The sequence below is a fragment of the Cyprinus carpio genome, chromosome A10 (genome assembly GCF_018340385.1).
Source record: "Cyprinus carpio isolate SPL01 chromosome A10, ASM1834038v1, whole genome shotgun sequence".
In the NCBI taxonomy this organism is placed as follows: domain Eukaryota; kingdom Metazoa; phylum Chordata; class Actinopteri; order Cypriniformes; family Cyprinidae; genus Cyprinus; species Cyprinus carpio.
The window spans coordinates 13,366,341-13,383,373 of NC_056581.1; the positions used below are offsets into that span (position 1 = coordinate 13,366,341).

At 37.6% G+C, this 17,033-nt stretch overlaps 1 pseudogene; it reads left to right on the forward strand.

The window, feature by feature from the left end:
• Positions 1–8,190, forward strand: part of LOC122134557 — a 62,415-nt pseudogene extending 54,225 nt beyond the window's left edge.
• The last annotated feature ends 8,843 nt before the right edge of the window (positions 8,191–17,033 follow it).

Below are 17,033 nucleotides of genomic sequence, written 5' to 3' on the forward strand. Positions count from 1 at the left end.
GTAAAGATGTTTATAATGTTACAAGAGATTTATATTTCAAAATAAGTACTGTTCCTTTGAACTTACTATTTACCAAAGAATCCTGGAAAAAAAAAAAAACTATATTAAACAGCACACCTGATTTCAAACATTTATAATGATATAAATGATTCTTGAGCACCAAATCAGCATATTAGAATGATTTCTGAAGGATCAAGGGACACTGAAGGCTGGTGTAATGATGCTGAAAATTCAGCTTTGCTATCACATGAATAAATCACATTTTTAAAAATATTAAAATAGAAAACAGTTATTTTAAATTGTCATAATATTTCACTGTTTTTCTGTATTTTGATAAAAAAACACGATCTTGATTTTCAAAACATTTAAAGATTTTAGCAGCCTAGTGTATCTAAATTATATATTTATTCATACATTTAAATAGTAACAATTTTTACTGAATAATTCATGTTACAAATACAAGCTTCACATTTCTGCCCTCTACCCCCATAGCCATCCCACTGTAAGGGCATAAATGTTTTTGTACAAGCTAAGAGAGTTATTATCTCAAATTATCTGAACATATTGTCTGTGGTAATCAACGCTATGCTGCAAATGCTGTTAATAGAATGCAAATTGTGGTATAGGGCTTGGGCGCCGCGTTGCATTCTGGGACATGGCGGCCATGTTGATGGCGTCGTGAATGTAAACATACAGCAAGTCGAACGAGATGAAACAGAGTTGGGAGAAAGAAAAAATATGTTAAAATCGCGAAAAGGTTGTGGGATTTACAGGGATACGCTAAGTAGGGATGCCAGGGATCGGTATGTGGACAAAATCGGCACTATTAACGGTTTGGATCAATATGAAAATCCCAACAAAGAGCACCGACGACGAGTTGCTGCCGCACTTTCGCATTACAGATATCTTCGTCTACCTTGTTTGTTTTGTGAGCGCCTACACTTCAGAACAGTTCCGAAGCTACAAGTCATTGGAGTCTCATGTGCAGTTCACAAATGGATGGTTAAGGAGCTGCAGATCATAAAGCCGGCAAACAGTATACAGTAATCCGGACAAAGGTAAACTGCACTCCGCCTAGTTGCAAGTTTAGTAACCGTTAGTGCTAACAACCATTCACATGTACTTTTAACTAACTTATGTGTTTCAAAAGTTTAGTTAGTAGCTGTCAACCCTCCCGGTTTTTTTCCGGGGTTCTCATGTATTTGAGCTCTTTTCCCGCTGTCTTCCCGTTGTAGTATTTTCCTGTAAAATATCCCGTTAGTCTGGCCCTGTCCATCGGACCTGTCAGCAACCTTAGCGTGATATTGGCCTTTTTAAGATAACAGCGTGGTTGTTGTGAGAGCACGATTTTCACACCAATGTAAGCAAAGTCACGTTAGACATAGCTTCACAATCTCGCTTAGTTAATGCAGCAGTTTTGTAGTACGAATTTTTGCTGTCAGCAGAGGGACAGCAACAGAAAGATGAATGTAGAAATTTTCCGGTTGTTTGGATGAGTAGCCCAGGAAATTTCCCTTATTTTCAGTGTTTACTTAAGCTATATAAATTAATATTCAGATATTATACCTCACTTGGTCTCCGTGGTCGCGCCTCCAAGCAGGAAAGCAGTGGCAAGTTAATCCATTTTTTTTTCAAAGGGCGATTATGTGTTGCGCTATTACACCCCACAATACAGCAACGGTTTTTACCATGGTTGAAATAGATTTTTAATTAATCAAATTAAGACACACGGCTGAGAGGGAGTATGTCTAAACACTGCGCAGTATTCCGAGTAGCAGTAAAGGAGGCCATCAGCATGGCGGCCATGCCAATAATGACGTCACGACGCCCAAGCCCTATTAACCACTGCACCAAGGTCAGATTTGAACAAAGTGGTTAGTTTATTATATATGAGCTTGTTCTGCAAATGTTGTATTTGTGATTCTGCAAATGTGCAACTGCTAATTTGCTTGTGTTTTGCACCCCCCCACCCCCAGGCCATTGCTTTGCCGCCCATTGCTAAGTGGCCTTACCAGAATGGATTCACTCTCAACACTTGGTTCCGAATGGACCCACTCAATAATATCAATGTAGACAAGGATAAACCATACTTATACTGGTGAGTATAATGTGTGTGACGCATTAAGGAAGTGCAGAGGTAATGCTATGGCTTTTTTTTTTTCAAATATTCAAATATAAATGCCAGGACTGATTTCAGAGCAGAAGCTCTGAGCGACCTAGACCAACACCTGTGAGCCTCAAGCTTCTCCGCGTGGTGGAAACACGGGAGATCTGTGCATATGAAATATTATATTACCATTTCTGTTTGAAGTGGTAAGTGTCTCTACAGGGCTGGCCCACAAGAAGAGACTGCTAATTTAGGAGTTATGAGCCCTGCCCTATTTTCCAGTTACCAAGAAAAGCCTGCCGTACCAGAGGGCAAACTAGATAAATTCACAAAATTCCTAAATATCATAAAAGATTTTCTGAAGAACCTCTGGTTGTTTTTGAAAATAAACCAGTGTTGTAAATAGGAGATGCCTTGCAGATTAGCCTTGAGGATCCTTGTTAGTTTTGACCTTTAATTTAATGTCAGTGCTAAACTTTATTGCCATATTCTACACTTCTGTAGCATTGGTTTTGATGTTAGTCAGGTTTTCTTGCACAAAAACACTCGTAATCCCCTTCAAGATACCCTGAAGGACCTTCAGTACTTGTGGAGTGCAGTATCCATTATGCTCTCTGTCAAGAAAACAGATAGGATGATTGGTTGATTTACTGTGTTGAAGGTTGCAGACAAGTCCAGTAGAATGAGTTATTAGTATACATAGATGTAATTTAATTTAACACGCTCGTTTCCTGTAGCTCAACATGCAGATAACTGTGTCAAGGTCATGAGTTTGATTCCCAGGAAAGAGCGTACTGTAAATGTATGACTTGAATATATTTGCCTTAAGGACACACTGAATGATTACATGTAATAAGTCATATGCTTATAATAAAATTAATAACTGCACGGCTGTAGCAGCAGTTTTTCAAAAGGAATTAATTTGCATATACACACATAATTGTGTATGTACATGTATGTCATTTTTTATTAATGACCATTTTTGTTTTCCATGAATATCACAGGATGGCGGATCTTATAAGACTTAGTGATTTTTGTACTTATTATCATTATTATTATTACATTATCTGAATATATAATCAGAAGCAGTGCACCTCAGGTGATAATGTGGATTTTGAATGGTTTTACAACATCACCGTGGCAACGGCGTTATCACCAGGAAGTCTTTATGAATATTTACAACAAAAAATAAATAACATCCTCCTTGTTTGGTAAGCAGTTTTTCCACAGTAGGGAGGGAGGAGACACTGAAGGTACATATTACCACTTGAGAAGTCTGAGGGCCACTGACCTCGCGTAAATCTGCATGTAATCCTGTTTCCCATTTTTATGTTACCGTGATGAGTTCAGCATAGCATTATGTAGTCGTGTAGGAACAGAGCGAGAGAAGCAGCACTGCTTTGAGGCCCGACTGATAGCCAGTCACCTTATCGACAGCAGCCAGCGCTCCCAGCAATCTCTGCTGCCAATGACTCAGTCAGCCATATTCGTTTTCCCGCCAAGAATAAAGCCTGACATTTTTGGAGTTTTCACATCTGACTTATAAGAGTGCTATGAATTTTTATTTTTATTTTTCTCGGAAAATGTTGAAATCAGATTGTTCCGTAGCATGGCCTGAATAACAAAGTGCTTAAATTTGAGGCAGGGGAAATGTTGTAAATAGAATTTGAAAAGTCTGTGAAGTTATGATTAAAAATGTTAAAATATTGTTTCATATTGCCTTTTCTTACAATTTATTGTTTTGTAAAGCCGTTGTTTACATTTACAATACTTTTTTTTTTTTCAATAAAATCAGTGTTTTGTCAAGTCACCTTTATTTATATAGTGCTTTATACAATACTGATTGTGTCAAAGCAGCTTTACAGTGTCAAACAGGAAAATAGTTTGTCAATAATGCAAGATTACATTAACAATAGTCAATTTTTCAGTTAAAGTCAGTTTATTGATGATTCAGTCATGTCCTCATCCAGTTCAGCTCTCTTCCAATAGTGTCTGTGCAATCAAGCTGACAATATTGCCAGAAATTAAGTGTTCCCAACTAAGCAAACCAAAGGTGACGGTGGCAAAGAGCCAAAACTCCATCTGTGACTTTCTCTTTTGCCTGTCCCCCTAGTTTTTCGAACCAGCAAGGGATGGGCTACTCAGCGCACTTTGTGGGGAACTGTTTAATTGTGACATCACTGAAGTCGAAGGGGAAAGGCTTTCAACACTGTGTGAAGTATGACTTCCAGCCCAGGAAGGTGAGTTTTGACCTGTCTACACATAAGTAGATGTAGCTAGAGTTTAGTGGAGGGTTCCATAGTGTGAATATATGGTCTTTTCCTTTATTTTTTGAACTAACTTTGATTTTGAACTTCTGATCTAAATTTTGATGAGTATACGTAGGCCAGTAAACCTAGCAGCCACATAGCTATGCATATAAACACTTAAAAAGCCTTAAAAACCATAGCAATCTAGAAATTTAGCTATCTTTTCTTGGATAATTTTGGGTAATTGTGTAGTTTACCTGTGCATACCCATACATAATATGGAAATCCGCATTATTTAAATGCATGTTATTGATCTTTATTGCTAACTTTTCATCCTTGCAGAAGTTTAAAAGTTACATTTTTTATTATTTATTTACCTATTTTTATCAAAATGCCATAACTCGTTCTTCAAGTGAAATGACAGACTTCTCTCTGATGATATGGTAATATGATAAAATTGGTACTAGGGTGAAGAAAAGCATGAAATCAAAGTGTAACTACCTCAAATTGTAGCCTATATATAAGGCATTATAAGGAACAAAAAACAATATAATGGAAAAGGACTTTTTCTCTTAAATTGGTAATTCAATATAAATCTCTGAGAAGCGAATGAACAGGCTATCTGCACAGATAAGTGGATGAGCCATTAGAGGGCAGCAGCTGTGTTAACCACACCTGTCTTTCTCTTTCAGTCTTTATCTTTGCACAAATTTGATGTATCCACTGAGTCAGCATTACTTGAAGCCCTTCTGACTTGTTAGCTTGTGCACAAAAGAAACCAAGGGAACTCCAGTGGGATTTATTCCCATAACACCTCATTCCTTTTTTAGCACTCAGGAGGATCTGTCTATTTAGCACTGTCTCTCTTTCTGTGTTTTTTATATATTTTTTTCTCACTCAGAGTGGGCTGATACAACAACATCTGGTTTTTGATAACTTGGCTCCTTTTATTGTCCCGGTGGGATGGATTCGGCTCAGTCGCACGCGTTGTTAAACAACAAATGAAAATAAATTTGGCAAGGGATGTTTAAATATGATACCTCATCCTGTCTGCTCACAGAGAAGGATGACAAGGGAGGGTTGTGTGCCAATTAGAATGCAAGCTACACTCCTTCACCCAGACACACACACACACACTAGTGTGAGAAAATGTGTACTAGGTCTAACAATGAACTGCACAACTCACCTAATTAGTCAGCACTTTTGCTATTGAAACAGTGTGTGGTGGGACAAAAGGGCTGGGTTTTAATCAACCACTTTGTTAGTGACTCTTAGATTTATATTAAACATCCTAAGATATTAAAGAGAGAAAGAAAAGAGCCAAAACAGGGGATCAGGGAGGATCGGAGATGTGAACAAAAAGAAATTGAATTGAACTGAACAGAGCTAAAAGATCCATGCAGAACTTAAATGGTGTAATTGTTATTGGTCAATGGAGACCAATAGCTCAGAAGAAAATTTTGGAAATGGAGGACACTCACTAGGGCTGCGTTTCAAATAGTTTTTTGGGGAATTCCAAAGCCCCGTCTAGACGAAGATGACCCATTCTTGCATTTATGTAAAATCTTAACTGGCATTAAAAGCTATGAAATCTCGGTTACGGGATGGATTTTCAGTTTAGGAGATTTTGGCTTATCCTTTTTTTTCCCCCTGTCACCCCGGCTAATATCGCCTTACGCTTTAATAAGATGCTTCAAAGGTGGAGAGGATATTTGGGAAATTAGGTCTTTTGAGGAAGTTTGCACTAAATCTCCCAATTTCTGACAGGCCACACTAATTTCCAGAGCTCATCCATATGGACTCCACCCTACTAGAGTTCAGTTATTTGCTTGAATTGCGGATACATGGTTGACACTTTTACGTGATCCGTGTTGTCGTATTCCTCACTGGAGTGCTTTCAAACGTCAGGGCTCTGATCTTTAATTCATATGCCAAAACAGCTTTTAGCATTGCTGCCATCAAACAGAATGAGTCTGTTTCAGTAAATTTAGCTCTTGGTTTAGAAGCATGTAATGAGATCATGTTTTATGCGCTTGATCTAAAAATTGAACCATTTTAATTTTGGGGCCGGGTCATTTCCGCAGAATTTTCTTGGTCCAAAGCTTGAAAGATTGGTTCAGTATAATTTAAACCCTATATGTAGCATGCCATCAGTTACCACAAAAAATAAATTCCCTCGTTCCATTGCGTTAACAATAATGAAGTGGACATCAATGAGACAAGGCATTACACTGAGGGTTTTTCTTTTGTTAAAGTGCTTTGTATTTAATTTGCTTGTTTTTGCAAATAATTTGATTTTGTGGTAATTGATGCTGTCAAGTCAAGACTAGTGGATAATTTATTATCAATTTAAAACTAAATGCCGAATTTAGAAAATTTAATTTTTGGAAAAAATCACTTGGTTGCTTCAGGCAGGCAATAAGAACATAAACTAATAATAAATAAATAAAAATAAGAAGGAGCAGAAGGCCAATGAGTTGCTAGTTCAATGGAATTTCTCCCAATACTCCTGATAACCAATCCGAACCTAGTCACCTGCATAATTCTGTGGACGAAATGGTCTGTCTAAATTATAAAATACATGGTTTTGTGTATTTATGTGCATACAAAATGAAATGTTCCAAAACAAGAGTTTTTCATGATGCAGACTGATCCTTTCATCCATGAAATTCTGAGAAAAAAATGTCCAAATGACGTGATGTTATCTTAAATTTGCAAGACAAACTCATAACTACAAGAAATAAAGCTAGAATTGTGTGCTATAAATTTGCAATTTTGGGAAAAAATGGTCCCAAATTATAAGATGGTAACTCTAAATTGTGAGATAAACTCATAATTGCAAAAAAAAAGTCAGAATTGTGAGATTAAAACATAGTGTCTAAAATAATCAAGTCAGAATTGTGAGATTAAAATGTCGCAATTTTTTTTTCTATGGTAGAAATGGGTTTCCATAAACAACTTTTTGCTACTGCATCTTTAAGACTTTTACATATGCTTGGCTGAGTGAGCGGCGTGAATACTGAATGCCTGTTTCTACTTCCTGTCCTCTTCTACAGTGGTACATGATCAGCATAGTCCACATCTACAACCGTTGGAGGAATAGTGAGATCCGTTGCTATGTCAACGGCCAGCTGGTTTCCTACGGTGACATGGCATGGCACGTCAACACCAATGATGTAAGTGTTTGTGCTGCTAGCAGCTTTCCCAATCTTTCCTGTGCTTTAACATTCTCATTCTTTTTCATACACAGCCCCAGGAAGCACACGATCATCTCAGCATTGCCAAAATCAACTTTTTTTCTTCAACTTTGAAAAACATTGCACCTGTTGGGTCCAAATGATATGCAATTAGATAAGCACTTGTCTCTGTAGATCAAAAGGATATAGATTAGCCACAGTACATCTTTTTCCCTTAGGCGAACCTTTATAGTAATTGCGTATAAACTAGCTAAAACAATTCAGAACAAGATGACCAGAAGATAGCAAGTAAACAGCTCCAGAGGGCTTTTTCAGAAAACTCTCAAGCCGTAGAACTGATAAAAAGCTCCACTTTTGGTATCTTTCTTCTTGTTTTTTTTTTCTTTTCTTTCTTTATCTTGATGATCTCCTCTTCCTCTCTCCCTTCCTGCAGAGTTATGATAAATGTTTCCTGGGCTCTTCAGAGACTGCGGATGCTAACCGGGTGTTCTGTGGGCAGCTCGGAGCTGTCTACGTCTTCAGTGAGGCGCTGAACCCTGCACAGATCTTTGCCATTCATCAGCTCGGGCCTGGGTATAAGGTATAAACCCTGAGATCACTTTTGAGAGAGTCTGAATGGTCATTGGTTGTACAGGTTGGGTGCTGTGCAGCTGTGGGATATTCCTCCACCTTTGCTGCTCGATTGTTGAAGTACAGAGTTAGCATTTTGTGTTTGACTGAACACTCAGTGCTGAGAACATTCAGGTGGATTAGTTTCTGAAACACATAAAAACTCTCTTCCTAAACTCTACCTCACTGTTTGCCATCTACACAGACACTTACTCTCTACGGTAGTGTGCATATTAAAATTAAACCTCTTAAAGGGATTTGAATACACCACTTGAATGTGGCGTCTCAGATGAAGACGATGATTTAGTGTTGTTATTGTTAACTGCAACTAAAACTATTCAAATTGGTTTTGTTACCTGAAGTAAAGCTGAAATGAAATAAAACATGAATATTAGATGAAAAACTTGCTAGAAATGTTTGCCTTTGGCAATTAACTGAATATAAAAATAAGTTTGAAGTTGAAGCACCAAAATTACTAAAATTAAAACTTAAAAAAAAAAAAATGTTTTAAGCTAAATAGAAATATAAAAAAGGTCATAATAAAACTGACAGAAGCACATGACAAAATTACTTAAACTAAAAAATATATAAAAAATAATAGCTAATTAAAGATATTAATAAATTACTATTATAGTAAATGTAATAATACAAAAATAAAACTGGGATGATTCAGTAGAGTTTGGCATTTGCCCATATTGCTAAACTAATGATGTAATATGCTGCAAAAATTAATAAAAAAAAATAAAAAAAAATGATGGAGCTGTTATATACTGTTAACTGTCAGTATTGAATGCAGTATGAGGGTTAATATAAATGTTGTGCTTTGAATTTGTTCCCCTTCCTGGATGTTTTGTTTGACGCAGTGCATTCTGGGAATGCTTTATCTGCAAAGGATACATGCAATGCTATTTTCAGTGTGATTTCCATGCCTAGAAAAGTACTGGAAATCTGTCAAATTTTCAAAGGCCATGGAAACTTCATGAAAGTTTTTCTAGTTATGCTCATATTTTTATTTCTTTGAATAGAAATTACTCTTTGTGATTGTAATCTGTTGCCAAACCTTTAGAAAAGCTGTCAGGAGTATGAACTAGAGAGTGAATGTGTTTTAGCTTCCAGATGGACTGATAAAAAAACCGGTACACGCTGACTGTTGTGTTGTGTTTCAGCTCTCTGTGAGTAGTTGGAGTAAATGGAGATTGGGCGGGTCCGTATCTAAGGCTGAGACAACCCTTCCTGAAACATGGGCTATGCTGAAGTACTTTCTCATTACACCGGCTCTACATTTCCCTGACAGATCTGTTAATAATGCCTGATGTTCTTCCCTCTTCTCTCTTTCTCGTTCATTAACCAGACTCTCACCTCTCAGACAGGCCCGTCTCTCGGATCTGTACGCATGTGGGGCTGATTGCTGCTTTTCTGCTTCATGGGCTAAGTGTTTATGGCAAAGCAGCACTTAAAAAATCCCTTCTCAGTCCAAAAACTGGAAGAGGAAGGATAGATGGGTGATGTTAATCGCTGTCTTGTCTTTCTGGTTGACCAATTAATGGCTGGTTCAGAGAGGAGCGTTGAGGGGAAATCCAAGCCGTCAAGTTTGATTTTTCTCCCTTAACTAAAAAAAAAAAATCAGCCGCAGAATTTTTCTCTCCAGCCAAGCGCGAGACTCCCTTATTAAAGTTAAAGCTCTCAGGAAGCATGCGGACAGGGCAGCTTTTGTGTACTTGAGTCAGATGATGTTGTGGTACATTACAGCTAAATAGACAGATGATTAACCCCAACTCTCAGTGCTGATCTCTGTATTGTCTTTGCATCAGGCAAAGCACAGCTTGTTTAGGCTGCTGCTCTATAAGACTGGATGATATATCTAACATTCACAATGTATTTATCATGATTTTGCCGTTGATTTAAAATTAGGCAACATGATATATATCATAGTGGGTTTTTATTTGGTAAAGTTTGTGTATGAAAAACTGTATTTTATTTCTGTTTTAAATTTTCTCTAGATATTTTTAAATATTTATAATTTAGACATGCAGCCTTTTAGGATAGTCAGGTTGTTAACAAGATTGTGATTATGAGCCAAACAAGCTCTCTGTTTCTCTCTCTTTTGGCACAAAGAGTTAACCTCATCTGGATTATTGAGGGATTTTTTTATTATTAATCCATGTACCCACATGACTAAAAGTTCCTCTGCGCCTGATTGCAGCTCACTCCAGCTATAAAAGAAAAATAGAAGAAAGAAAGAGTGGATTATTCATGGGCTGTGTGTGTTTTGTCTGATGAGTCAGTGATGCTCTGATGAGACCTAATGTATGCAATGAATGTTTTTACATTATTGATATAAACTTGATGTGGATTTTTAATGTAATCATCATTTACAGGTCTTGTTAAGCCACTGCTTTATTTTTTACTAGTCACTAGTACAAGCTAACCTTGCATCAGCCGTTCCTCCTGCTGTCACCATATTGAAAACATGCAAATGCACCGAAGCTGCATTTATTTGATTAAAATATAGTAAAACATTATTGTTGTGAAATATTATTAGAATTTAATATAATATTTATAATTGTTTTCTATTTTAAAAATGTAATTTTTTGTTGGGATGCAAAGCTGATTTTTTTGTAGCATCATTAAACCAGTTTTCAGAAATCGTTCTAATATGCTGGCTTTGGAGCTTATAAATGTCTTTTTACTGTCACTTTTGGATCAATTTAAATGCATCCTTGTTTTAATTAAATTATTAAACGGTCCTGAACAGTAATATTAAAAGTATGCAGAATGTAGTTTGGCAGATGGTAGGAATTATTTGCTTGGGTCACACTTGAAATAAAAGATCACGTGTAGCGCAGCACATTGCCTTCGGGGATTTAGTGTAGAGTATTCTGAGTTTATATTGCATTTATACAGTATTGCACATTTCTGCAAATGTAGCAGGGAGCATTTAGCATTCATGCATACATAAAATGTACAGGTGCAAACATAGTACACATACTGAATGCAGACATAGTACACATATTGCATAATACAAAACTAGTATAAATAGAACGATAGCATGCCATGCAGAGTCATATGGAGCCAATTTTTACATGCCATGTGTTCGTAACTCATTTGTGTCCTTATCTGTCTGTTTGTCTGTGTAAGTCTGGGTGTCAGTGTAGGTTGGCTGCTGTGGTCCCTGTACCAGAACGGAAGTCCAGATGTCTGGTCAGCATGTGACAGCCAACAGCGCTGCTCGCCGCCTGGCTGTGCGTTGCCGTGGTAATTAGGCATGTGAGGTATGGGGCACTTGGCGTTGTCAAAAAGAGAGCCGTCTGGACCGGTGACTTTGTGTGTGTGTGTGTTTTATAAGTTATATAGATCACCAGAGTGCAGTGAAAGCTCTGCTTAATTCCAGTGCTGTTTGTCTCTGTCACTGCTGCTGGTGCAGCTGTCCCTCTCATGGGATTTGCGAGGAGCAAAAGAGAGAGAGACAGCAAGGGAAAAAGTGTGCTAGCTTCACAGCATGGGCTATGAGCCCATAGGCTGTGTCGAAGCAGTGACCCGTTTTCCCAGACAGCTGCTTGAGTTTGACCGGTGCTCCTGTGCCCTCTGTACAGAGAAGATGAATGCCACATGAATGTTGGCCGGAACCACTGGGCCAGATTACATATTTGTGCTCACTGCCGACTGACTGCATGACCATTGTTTAATGGTCTCTATCTCCTTTTGCATAGTGTTTGGTGATTCTCAGTTGGTCAATAATAGAGACGAATTATGTTGGTGGATTTGATGGTCATAAAACAACTAGCTAGTCATATAGTCAGTTTGAGTTGTCTATATACTCATTTTATACTGTTTGTTGTATAATGTGTTGTGTACATAGTTTTTGTACCTTTAGATACTGATTTGTTTTTTTTTTTAAATTTATCATTTTTTTTTTTTAGTTTTGATGAGGCTTTAATTATTAGTGTGGTAACAGTATGCTGTGCTTTAGATGGGCATTTATTGGATTTTATTATAGAGATTAAGATTGATTATTGATTATATATTTTCCCCATTTACAATGCCTTGGTCTCAACTTCAGCAAAGCAAGTTGTATTTGAGAAAAAACATAAGTATATTTTCATGAAACATTTATTTAATTGTTTGTTTGTAAAGTTTTATTACAAATTTTGTTGGCTATTTGACAAATTGGCTTTTTGGTCCTCTTTTGTAAGCTACTTTGGAATAAAAAAAAAACATGCTGCGGCAAAATGCATAAATGTAAATAGATATTGTTATTATTATCGTTGTATAGTTTATTTTAGTTTTATTATAATTTGGGATTATAGTTTTATTATTTTGTAAAGTTTATTAATATTTATTTACATATTTATATTTCATTACTTAATTTAGGTATATTTTAGTTATCATTATTGTTGTTTTACATTTGTATATCTATTTTTAGTTTTGATGCTTATTTTTAGTGTGCTGATTGCAATGCTGTGCTTTAGCTGTTAGATAAACCCTCTTGTGCTGTTCTTAAGAATGTTCATAAATTATAGAAGATAGGATATGTTCCTGTTTCGTGAGCTGAGTTAAACTTAAGCTAATTGTGTTTGTTGTGGTGTTATTTTGGTCTTGGGAGTGCGGGGGTGAGGCAGGTGTGTGCGTGAACAGAGTCTGGTAGATCAAGTTTTTGATGCTGCGCGGTTCAGTGCCAGTCAGTGTGTTGCTAAGTGGACACATTGGCAGCAGGCCTGAGAAAACTGCAGTGAAATCACAGTGCCAGTGCAACGGTTTATTTGCATCTTACCATTTTTAAAAACTGCTAAGTGTGTGTGACTATGTTTATGCTGCTCTCATTTCTAATGCGTCTGTCCTTTCTGCTCAGAAGTGCTGCTGTAGACTCATGGGATGTATTATGTCTTTTTGTATTTACTTAGTGTTTTATTTTATTGTAACACTGTTGACTAGCATACATAAGACTAGATATCAGCTATAATGGGGGTAAATGGTGTCATTTTCGTCGATGTTATCTATCTTTAAATTGGGCCAGCTCATTCCCATGACCCTACATAAGTAAAAACATAGGATTGGATGGATGTTTTGTATTGCATCCTACATTTTTCCTAAAATTCACATTGATGTTTACATTCTAAAATAACCCATGTATTTTGTCTAAAACAACACAAATGCAGGGTCTACACGGGGCATGTGTTAAAATACTGAGTAGAATTCTTGTCTGATCATACTCCATATTGGTAAGGGATACAAAATCTGTATATAATAGTAGATATATCTCTATACACAAAAGCAAATCAAATGGTAAGTTTAAAGTCCTGTCCATGCATGGTCAGGAATTCTGCATGATCTTAACGCAAGTCCCTCATCACTCACTCTCCCTCAGGCTTCTGAGTAGATCAGTAGTGGCACAAAGTGCTTTACATGAGAGAGTAGTTTTTTGCAGATACATGCACATTTACACACACATACACGCTCATACTAATGTTTACCACCATTAGTGAAATGGCATATTTCTGCAGGCCAGAGCTTCATTAACATAATGTACGCCTGGTGTGTCTGGGGCTGCTCTGCTCTGCGTCCTAGTTCTATTAATTACCGGCTTTGTTATTATTATTATTATTATTATTATTATTATCATATTATTAGTATCATTCCTCTGTGATGTGGCCCAGTCCCTGGTGCTTTCCACGATCCTGCAGAGTCTGCTGCCAAGAGAGACTGAAAATGTGAGGAGAAACTTCATTTTGACAGATTTGTTCTCTTCATTTATTTGGTGTTTTGGCTATGTCTTTACAGATGCACGCTGTTAAGTTCAAGTCGGAACGCGACAATCCACCTAGCTGCAACACCATAACAGTTCTGTAGGACATATGATGTAAGTTGGCCATCAGCATTGCCTTCACCCTACACAACGCTAACGCTAAACGACGCCAATCAGCTAGTGGCCTGGAGTCCTCGGCCCGACGAAAACCGCGTGCTATATGTTGCACTCGCCACAATGCCACGTCGATGTCTAGGCAGGTCGCTTTTTACTCTCCTCGAGGGCAACACACCATATCATGTTTATCTCTGCTGTATGATGATTCTTGAGTACTGGGTGGTGGGGGCGGGGTGAACGAAGCCAACATGGCTATGGGCAACTGAACCAAAATGTTTATGTAGAGAGAAATGCGTTTTTGGATTAATTAGTTGAAACATGTTCAATCACAAAGTGTGTCAATATTAGTTTACTATAAAGGTTTTTTTGGGGGGGGCGGGTTTCGGTGCTTTTTTTTGTTAAACTGTGAACACAAGTGTGTTTTGTGAAATATTAGAAAGAATCCTATTCTTCTTATAATCCCACATTTGCAGTTTTTTTTTTTGGTTTTCATTTACCCTACTTGATCTAAAAATCTAAAAATCCCAAGTTAATATCGTTATAGTAAGAGTGAGGACGTTGATGAAGTAGCATGGTTGTAAAAGAAAAATATAAGCACGATAAGTGTAGGGACTGAAGGCAACAGCGACGGCAATGCTTATATATCATCATAGCAACACACATGATTAGCGATAATTGTATAACGGTATTATATGATGGCATTATGACCTACTATGAAAGTCTCTTCTAAAGCAAGTGTGCATTTTTTTTTGTCGTGTGTGTATGCAGGATGTGAAGGCCCTCGTCACGCACGTTCCATCACAGCAGCCATCGGCGCCAGCTAATTGGAGTGAGATCCAAGTTCGCCGTCCCGCACTCAGTTCTTCACCACACACGCTTGGACTACACCTGCACAACACCAAATGACAGGCCCTGGGAGACGACCGTGGCTGTGAGTAATTGACCATACAGACTGCAGCACGAGCACTTACCACTTGAACTGATGTAGGGTTTGGCGATGTCGAGGAGTCTTACAGAACTTTGAGCGTTATCATATTCCATTTATATCTGGTAAAGAGGATATTCCTACCTTTTTTTTTCTACACTACATGATGTCTATCCAAGGGTTAATCTACAGAGACGACTACCAGGCAGAGGTAAGTTCTTTTTTTGTTTTAAAAGAAATTTTAGATTTTCTTCAGCAGTGAATACATTAAATTTGTCCAAAGGTAAACAGTAAGCTATTTATAATGGTACAACAAAGTTTCAATTTGAATGCTGTTCTTTTGGAACTTTCCTATTCATAAAGAATCCTGCAAAAGAAAATACATCACAGGTTCCCCACAAAAATTTTTAGCAGCACACAACGGTTCATTCAACATTGATATGAAGAAATAAATGTTTCCTGACACCAAATCAGCATATTTAGAATGATTGCGAAGGATCATGGGACACTGAAACGTAAGTAATGCTGCTGAAAAAGTCAGCTTTGCGTATCACAGGAAAGAAAAGAAAGTTTAAAATATATAAAAATAGAAAATGGTTATTTTAAATTTAAATAATATTTCACAATATTACTGTATACTGTATTTTTATCTAATAAATGCAACCTCGGTGAGCATAAGAGATTTCTTTCGAAAACATAAAAAAACTGCTCATTGAGCTTGCAGGCATGGCAGGGCGAGTAGAGTAGCGATCAGCAGTGAGCTGGCCAGGCATACTCAGGAGAGCAGAAAATCTGTGGGGATATCGATCCGTGGTAATGTTCCCCGCTGGGATTTACTGTCTGTGGGGGAGATGGGTGAGGTTCACCGCCCATCCGTCAGCTTATGGCAGGTTTAGAAATTGACAGAGACCCTGAGGAGTTCAATCGGGCATCGCACTGTCTCAACTGCGAATGTCATTTAGAAACTAAGATACAATTTGTGTTTGCTAGAATGACGATATTGCTTGCTAGGAAGGTGAAACCAATCATTGTAATGTTGTGTGTGTGAGTCGTTGAAAATGTGTGTGTACATTTTTGGTACGTAGGCCTCTAATCCTGCTCAATTTGGGGATAATAATTATCTTGCCCTTGAGGTGTCCTTAAACATTTGGCTACTATAAATGTGCATTCTTAAAAATAAAGGTTCTTTATTGGCATTGATGGTTTCCGTTGAAGAACCTTTAACATCCATGTAACCTTGATAAACAATTCTTGAGATTTTTAAAATGTTCTTTACTACTCTGAGAACAAATGTTTCTTTGAAGAAATGATTACTGAAAGTTTTCAGTGGGGAAGCAAAAATGTTTATTTTATGAAACCCTCATTTGGGGACCTTTATTTTGGTTTATTAAACCCTTACACATTGTATCCTGATCCCATTCTGACTCTCACAACGACATGCTACCACAACAATTTTTTTTTTACTTTTGTTTTTTTTTTTGTGCTTGCAGTGCCACTCTCCTTGCTTTGTCTAGTGAGTTGTTGAAGAGTTCAGTAGCCATGCAAGAGCCAATGTTGGGTGAAACGGCTTCCTGGTTATTGGCTATTTACTTACCACTGGAGAAGTAAGAGAGGAGTCATCCAGTATTATTTTTTTTTTTATTAATAAAAGTGCAGTTTAATCAGAATTATAAGTTGTCTTGGTCCAACTTGTGGCAGATTCACATGATCCAAGGTTGCAGACGATGACTATTTTATCATGTTTAAGCAATAATATCTTAATTGCAATAGCGTGAGATCAGCAGGAGCCATGGTTTAGTGGGTAACACACATGCTCTACTAGACCACCACTGAGCTGCAGCAGCTATGTTGCAGAGGGGGGGTGGGTAAGATGTAGGATAAGTGAATCCAGTCTCGCATAGTGGGCCCTATATCCGAAAACCGCAACATTTTTGTCCCCTATCTGCGTTTTCCTGTTAATAGAAATGGCAAGATGGCTCGCTCTATGCTGTGTCTCTTCTCGCACTTTCCTCTGGTCTGAACCCTTGTCCTCTCTCTCTCTCTCTCGCAAGGTTTATTAGTCTTCGTCGGGTTGCACATCACTAAG